General features: G+C 28.9%; 2 long non-coding RNA genes across 3 annotated transcripts; both read left to right on the top strand.

The window, feature by feature from the left end:
- Positions 1-381: 381 nt before the first annotated feature.
- Positions 382-5,521, top strand: LOC141454925 (uncharacterized). 2 transcript variants are annotated; one of them, XR_012459044.1, is made up of 6 exons: positions 382-1,638; positions 1,781-1,981; positions 2,771-2,935; positions 3,683-3,975; positions 4,357-4,476; positions 5,043-5,512. It is a non-coding gene; the product is annotated as an uncharacterized lncRNA (long non-coding RNA). The 2 variants fall into 2 exon arrangements; XR_012459043.1 differs by lacking the exons at positions 382-1,638; positions 1,781-1,981 and having other exon boundaries at positions 2,634-2,935; positions 5,043-5,521.
- Positions 5,522-7,091: 1,570 nt separating this feature from the next.
- On the top strand, positions 7,092-8,444 carry LOC141454992 (uncharacterized). The gene is made up of 3 exons (XR_012459083.1): positions 7,092-7,234; positions 7,616-7,735; positions 8,302-8,444. It is a non-coding gene; the product is annotated as an uncharacterized lncRNA (long non-coding RNA).
- Positions 8,445-8,735: the final 291 nt, after the last annotated feature.

Here is an 8,735-nt window from a genome sequence, read left to right as displayed (position 1 = left end):
TCTAACGGAAAGCACCTTATTCTTGTGCTATTTCTCTCATATTTTCTTTTATTTCCCTTGTTTTTCGCATTGAATGGTTAAAAAAAAGACCGATCTTATTTATAAAATCATTGCTGGCCTCAATCTTTATTCTAGGCCTGGAAAAAAATGATTTTCAACCCTAATATTTCCCCTACTTATTCTTCGCATTGAATCAGTAGAGAAGTATTTTCTACCACATTTCCAAAATCTATTCCTGGCTTGTATCGTGATTCTCCAACCCTGGAAGAAAAACGTTTTCTGCCCAAAATAGCTCACATTTTCTTATATTTCCTTTGATTTAGGCATTAAGTGTGTAGAAATAGATAAACGTTAATTGTAACATCTTTTCTAAAAAATAAAAATCGTGAATAGTAATCTTTATTTTTAAAAGATTTCATATTATAATGTTTACACATTAGTTATTTAATACATTATTAATCTAAAGAATAGCTCCCCGGAGGTGTGGCCTGTTTATTTTTAGGGGGTGGGAAGTACAGCGCACCTACCGGTGAGATTTTAAACTACTTCCCGCCAATGAACTGTTTCGGATTGTGCGAATTTCGTAACTCTTATGTTTCGCGGGCAAGCGCAGTACACTTACTGCATAGTAACTGCTTCCTGTTTAATGTATTAATAGTTCCCGCGAGTGCCCTGTTTGTGACTTGAGGTGGCTTTTTTTTTGTAACTTTATGAGTATGAGCGTTTTAAATTTGCAGTTTTTTTAAAAATTAAAGCATGATTGTAGTGTGAGTGAGGATGGAGTAATGAATGTTATAGAATTTTGTTCGATTTTCTGGAGGGAGTTCGACAAGTATACCCTCCTCAGGAAAAGGACTCCACAGAATAAGGTAAGTTTCTTTTGTGTTGTTCTGTGTAATTATTGTAATGAATCTTGTGACACAAATTAAAAAATTGAGGGTGATTAGGTAGGTTACGAGGGGGTTATGGGGGGCCAAGCCCCCCATTAAGAAATAAATAAATCAGGGGGTGTTTAAATAGAAATATCAATCTTAAATAAATAAGTCGAAGTGATTCTGATTCGCTGTTACCATATAACCCGCTAGATTTAAGTGTAAATATAAAATAAAGAAATAGTTTTATATTTATATTTGAATATGGCGGGTTCTATAGTAACAGTGAATCAGAATAACTTCGAATTAGGCCACAACTCCGGGGAGCTATTCTTAAGATTTACCAATAATGTTACTTGTTTATTAATATTTATAATAATTTCTTGTAATTTATTAAAACAATTCCTAGTGCAATTAAACTTACAATTCAGTGTTATCTGCTTACATAAAATACAATACGCCCCTCATGAAAATAAAATTTTAAAACATTATCTATACAACAAAAATTCACAAGGCTTAAATTCATATCAGATTGCATTAATTTTATTTCAATATTTTCCAAAAAATATTTTATAACTCATTAACATTTTAAATTCATTAACAGGTGATATGTTGTAACCAGTATGTAACCTCCCTTCATCAGTAAGCAAGTGTAGTGTGGAAACGTATTTGTCGAACACACTAACCAATATATATTTTCATCAAAATATCTTGTCTTATTACTCAAAGTATTACAGTACATTTAGTTTAAAGTACTGTTTAAAGCGTATGTCCTTTATTGATAATTATTGAATAAGTTGAACTGTTAATTTTGAAATTTATGTACATATTTAAATAAAGGACTTTATCTATCTATCTATCTACTACAAAGTAAGAACTATAAGTTTGATTATATTGTTGTTTAATAGCTTGCTGGAATGAGCTTAGTGGTAGAAACTGCGGTCAGGAGCTTTCTATCTGTATCCAATATTTTGCGAAATTGCAGCCTAGTAATGCTCAGCTTTTATCTGGAAATAATTACCTCTGTCTTTCTTTACATCTTATCAACTCTATTCTGTATTATAAAGACGTCAAGGAAATCTACTTCAGTTTGCGGAACTGTTGTTCAGGTAAAGTGTTAATTTTTGTTGAAAGTAAGTTTTAATTTTCATGGAAAAATTGAACGTCAAACGTGCATGTGAATTCTGAATATTTTTCATTTAAATTGAACTATTTGTAGTCCATCTACGCATTGTTTTTTAATTCATTTTCATGAAAAAATTAGACGATATTAGATATTAGAAGATTATAAAAGTGATGATTTTTTTTATTCAAATTAATCTTAATGATATTTGATATGTGTATCTTTTCGAAATATATGTACATATATAGAATTTAAAAAATTATTTTAAATTACATATCAATGCTTTAGATTGATTTCAGTCACATTTATTTATTTTTTATGAATAATATTTTATCAATAGTTAGAGATGTTATTCGTATTTCTATAGCTTTTGTAAATAAAATTAATTTAACAAAATCGTACTTTTTTCATGAAAATTAAGTGAAATTTAGTTTATTTTGGTAGTAACAAACTAAATAAACCAATGATTTAAATTAATGGCAATTAGTGTAACTTGACCAGAACAAGTTTCATAAAAAGTAATGTTGCACTTAGGAGTAATTGAAGTTCAAATACAGAAATTTACTGTCACCATGTTTTACAATGCTACGAGTACATTCTATAAGACTAGTCCGTTTAAAAGGTTTAAACTATAGTTTTTATTTGAAAATGTCTTAAAGAACTATAAGTGTGATTATATTTTGTTAATATCCTGCTGCAATACGTGAGAGAAACCACGGTCAGGAGCTTTCTATGTATTTAGTGCTTTTTAACACTTTGACATGATGGTGTCTAGTAATGCTCAGCTTTCAACTGTAAGTGATTACACATCTATGGACCCTTCTTTACATCCAGCAGCCCGCCGATAATATTAGATGATTCTCATCAAGTCTATTCTGGAGAATGAAAATATCAAGAACATCTACATACCTCTCTGCTTTTTTTGGCATTGGTATTTCAGGTAATCTTATCTATTATTTCATACATTCTAAGTATTACCTAAACTTTCTAGTATTCCTAGTACTTATGAACTAAAACCTTTTCTGACAACTAGTGTTTCCCTTTTAAACCGAATAAATAATGTTTATGGTTTTATTTTTGTTGAAAGTAGTTATTAATTTGATTGATAAAATTAAACGTCAAAGTGCATGTGAATTATGAATATTTGTCCATTGAAATTGAACTATATTAGTCGTGCTTAACATTTTTTCTTTCATTTAGATGAAACCAAAATAACAGTAGATTATAGAACTAGAAATTTTATTAAAAGATGATAAACGTGATGGATTTTTCAATCAAATCAATCTTAATCATAAATCATGTGTTTTTTGGAAGTATTTCATTTTCATTAAATAACCAGGTTTAGGTTTTTCAAAAATTATTATTAGTTATAAGATTCTAAAAGAATGACCTGTTTAAAACATTTAAGCATTTATTTAAATTTTCTTTTCAAGTCTGTATCTTAAATCATCAAATAAAACTAAATATTTTTTTATCTATTTTCATAAAAATAATTGAAAAATGATATTAGAGTTTAATTAATGATAAATCACTGTGAATTTTTCGAAAATATAATACTCCTTTCATTCCTTTGAGTTAGAACTGTATCTTTAAAAACGGTTGAGGTTTATTGCGTAGTATTGAACACTTGTAATTCAAGATTAACTCTTATAAACACTTCATTTCATTGAATAATAACGATTTTCAGATAGAAAAAGCCAATACTCTCCCAAAAAATCATGATGTAGTGTAATGGTTAGGGGGATGTCGCTTCGGCGGTCGGAAAGCAACTATTATCCTCACCCTACTCCACCAAGCAGCAGCCTAGTAATGCTCAGCTTTCATCTGGAAATGATTATCTCTATGGACCCTACTTCTCATCCAGCAACCGAAAATGTTAGGAGATTCTCATTAAACCTATTCTGGAGAATGAAGAAGTCAAGGAAATCTCTACTTACCTCGAATAGAAATGACGGAGGTGACAGGCTTTTGGAGAATTAAGTAAGAAAATATTTATTTCTCATTAGTTCTTAAGACTTATTATTACTGAAGCTCTACTCCTTTCTATGATTGCCAACAAACGTGATAATAGAAGTTAAATTCTTTTTAACAGAAAAAACATTTATCTATGACAAGAGCATATTCTTAGTTAAAATACTAAAAATGAAAATACCTAGATCACTATCTAGCGGAATAATTGTGAACTGTAAATAGTTATATAGTTTCTAATTCTGCCGCTAGATGGTGTGGGCATGTCAATTTCTATATTTTCATTATATCTATCTTCTCAAATCGCTTGTGACCATGATATCTATTCACTGTTGTATTTCAAATATGTATTCTTTTCTACTTTTTCAAGTAATTTAGATTGGTTAATTTTAGCTAGTGAAAAATCCATACTGCGGTTCAATCTTCGATCCCATGTTACCACTGACGTCTTCTACATTACGAAGGTCTACATTTACAACAAACATCAAACAAAATGATGGCCTATATTTCTAGGTGAGTGAACATTCCATTGTTATATTGTTGGTTTGTAAATACCCTTACTAAAACCTTAGTAGTGTGTTTATATTATTAGAATTCATTGTTATATTCGTCGTAAATAACTGCAAATATGTTATTTATTAAATCTTTGAAAATAAACTATTTCTATACATTTGAACGTATCTTGTTATAAAAGTGTCAGTTTCATCTCTATTTTGCGTCTTCATGACTTACTTATTCAGTAAGGAAAATTAACTTTTTTTTCCAACAAAGTGACCTAACCAATTAGTAACTATTTTATTTGTGTTTATCAGTTTGCATTAATTTTATTTCAATATTTTCCAAAAAATATTTTACAGCTCATTAACATTTTAAATACATTAACTGGTGATATCTTGTAACCAGTATGTAACCTCCCTTCATCAGTAAGCAAGTGTTGTGTGGAAACGTATTTGTCGAACACACTAACCAATATATATTCATCAAAATATCTTGTCTTATTACTCAAAGTATTAAAGTACATTTACTTTAAAGTACTACAAAGTAAGAACTATAAGTTTGATTATATTGTTGTTTAATAGCTTGCTGAAATGAGCTTAGTGGTAGAAACTGCAGTCAGGAGCTTTCTATCTGTATCCAATATTTTGCGAAATTGCAGCCTAGTAATGCTCAGCTTTCATCTGGAAATGATTACCTCGGTCTTTCTTTACATCTTATCAACTCTATTCTGTATTATAAAGACGTCAAGGAAATCTACTTCAGTTTGCGGAACTGTTGTTCAGGTAAAGTGTTAATTTTTGTTGAAAGTAGGTTTTAATTTTCATGGAAAAATTGAACGTCAAACGTGCATGTGAATTCTGAATATTTTTCATTTAAATTGAACTATTTGTAGTCCATCAACGCATTGTTTTTTAATTCATTTTCATGAAAAAATTAGACGATATTAGATATTAGAAGATTATAAAAGTGATGATTTTTTTATTCAAATTAATCTTAATGATATTTGATATGTGTATCTTTTCGAAATATATGTACATATATAGAATTTAAAAAATTATTTTAATTTACATATCAGTGCTTTAGTTTGATTTCAGTCACATTTATTTATTTTTTATGAATAATATTTTATCAATAGTTAGAGATGTTATTCGTATTTCTATAGCTTTTGTAAATAAAATTAATTTAACAAAATCGTACTTTTTTTATGAAAAGTAAGTGAAATTTAGTTTATTTTGGTAGTAACAAACTAAATAAACCAATGATTTAAATTAATGGCAATTAGTGTAACTTGACCAGAACAAGTTTCATAAAAAGTAATGTTGCACTTAGGAGTAATTTAAGTTCAAATAGAGTAATTTACTGTCACCATGTTTTACAATGCTACGAGTACATTCTAAAAGACTAGTCCGTTTAAAAGGTTTAAACTATAGTTTTTATTTGAAAGTGTCTTAAAGAACTATAAGTGTGATTATATTTTCTTAATATCCTGCTGCAATACGTGAGAGAAACCACGGTCAGGAGCTTTCTATTTAGTGCTTTTTAACACTTTGACATGATGGTGTCTAGTAATGCTCAGCTTTAAACTGTAAGTGATTACACATCTATGGACCCTTCTTTACATCCAACAGCCCGCCGATAATATTAGATGATTCTCATCAAGTCTATTCTGGAGAATGAAAATATCAAGAACATCTACTTACCTATCTGCTTTTTTTGGCATTGGTTTTTCAGGTAATCTTATCTATTATTTCATACATTCTAAGTATTACCTAAACTTTCTAGTATTCCTAGTACTTATGAACTAAAACCTTTTCTGACAACTAGTGTTTCCATTTTAAACCGAATAAATAATGTTTATGGTTTTAATTTTTGTTGAAAGTAGTTATTAATTTGATTGATAAAATTAAACGTCAAACTGCATGTGAATTATGAATATTTGTCCATTGAAATTGAACTATATTAGTCGTGCTTAACATTTTTTCTTTCATTTAGATGAAACCAAAAAAACAGTAGATTATAGAACTAGAAATTTTATTAAAAGATGATAACCGTGATGGATTTTTCAATCAAATCAATCTTAATCATAAATCATGTGTTTTTTGGAAGTATTTCATTTTCATTAAATTACCAGGTTTAGGTTTTTAAAAATTATTATTAGTTATAAGATTCTAAAAGAATGACCTGTTTAAAACATTTAAGCATTTATTTAAATTTTCTTTTCAAGTCTGTATCTTAAATCATCAAATAAAACTAAATATTTTTTTATCTATTTTCATAAAAATAATTGAAAAATGATATTAGAGTTTAATTAATGATAAATCACTGTGAATTTTTCGCAAATATCTAATACTCCTTTCATTCCTTTGAGTTAGAACTGTATCTTTAAAAACGGTTGAAGTTTATTGCGTAGTATTGAACACTTGTAATTCAAGATTAACTCTTATAAACACTTCATTTCATTGAATAATAACGATTTTCAGATAGAAAAAGCCAATACTCTCCCAAAAAATCATGATGTAGTGTAATGGTTAGGGGGATGTCGCTTCGGCGGTCGGAAAGCAACTATTATCCTCACCCTACTCCACCAAGCAGCAGCCTAGTAATGCTCAGCTTTCATCTGGAAATGATTATCTCTATGGACCCTACTTCTCATCCAGCAACCGAAAATGTTAGGAGATTCTCATTAAACCTATTCTGGAGAATGAAGAAGTCAAGGAAATCTCTACTTACCTCGAATAGAAATGACGGAGGTGACAGGCTTTTGGAGAATTAAGTAAGAAAATATTTATTTCTCATTAGTTCTTAAGACTTATTATTACTGAAGCTCTACTCCTTTCTATGATTGCCAACAAACGTGATAATAGAAGTTAAATTCTTTTTAACAGAAAAAACATTTATCTATGACAAGAGCATATTCTTAGTTAAAATACTAAAAATGAAAATACCTAGATCACTATCTAGCGGAATAATTGTGAACTGTAAATAGTTATATAGTTTCTAATTCTGCCGCTAGATGGTGTGGGCATGTCAATTTCTATATTTTCATTATATCTATCTTCTCAAATCGCTTGTGACCATGATATCTATTCACTGTTGTATTTCAAATATGTATTCTTTTCTACTTTTTCAAGTAATTTAGATTGGTTAATTTTAGCTAGTGAAAAATCCATACTGCGGTTCAATCTTCGATCCCATGTTACCACTGACGTCTTCTACATTACGAAGGTCTACATTTACAACAAACATCAAACAAAATGATGGCCTATATTTCTAGGTGAGTGAACATTCCATTGTTATATTGTTGGTTTGTAAATACCCTTACTAAAACCTTAGTAGTGTGTTTATATTATTAGAATTCATTGTTATATTCGTCGTAAATAACTGCAAATATGTTATTTATTAAATCTTTGAAAATAAACTATTTCTATACATTTGAACGTATCTTGTTATAAAAGTGTCAGTTTCATCTCTATTTTGCGTCTTCATGACTTACTTATTCAGTAAGGAAAATTAACTTTTTTTTCCAACAAAGTGACCTAACCAATTAGTAACTATTTTATTTGTGTTTATCAGTTTGCATTAATTTTATTTCAATATTTTCCAAAAAATATTTTACAGCTCATTAACATTTTAAATACATTAACTGGTGATATCTTGTAACCAGTATGTAACCTCCCTTCATCAGTAAGCAAGTGTTGTGTGGAAACGTATTTGTCGAACACACTAACCAATATATATTCATCAAAATATCTTGTCTTATTACTCAAAGTATTAAAGTACATTTACTTTAAAGTACTACAAAGTAAGAACTATAAGTTTGATTATATTGTTGTTTAATAGCTTGCTGAAATGAGCTTAGTGGTAGAAACTGCAGTCAGGAGCTTTCTATCTGTATCCAATATTTTGCGAAATTGCAGCCTAGTAATGCTCAGCTTTCATCTGGAAATGATTACCTCGGTCTTTCTTTACATCTTATCAACTCTATTCTGTATTATAAAGACGTCAAGGAAATCTACTTCAGTTTGCGGAACTGTTGTTCAGGTAAAGTGTTAATTTTTGTTGAAAGTAGGTTTTAATTTTCATGGAAAAATTGAACGTCAAACGTGCATGTGAATTCTGAATATTTTTCATTTAAATTGAACTATTTGTAGTCCATCAACGCATTGTTTTTTAATTCATTTTCATGAAAAAATTAGACGATATTAGATATTAGAAGATTATAAAAGTGATGATTTTTTTATTCAAATTAATCTTAATGATATTTGATATGTGTA

Source organism: Rhodnius prolixus, unplaced genomic scaffold (genome assembly GCF_049639745.1).
Source record: "Rhodnius prolixus isolate KJV_2025 unplaced genomic scaffold, Rpr scaffold_15, whole genome shotgun sequence".
Lineage (NCBI taxonomy): Eukaryota > Metazoa > Arthropoda > Insecta > Hemiptera > Reduviidae > Rhodnius > Rhodnius prolixus.
This window is presented reverse-complemented; position numbering and strand designations above follow the sequence as displayed.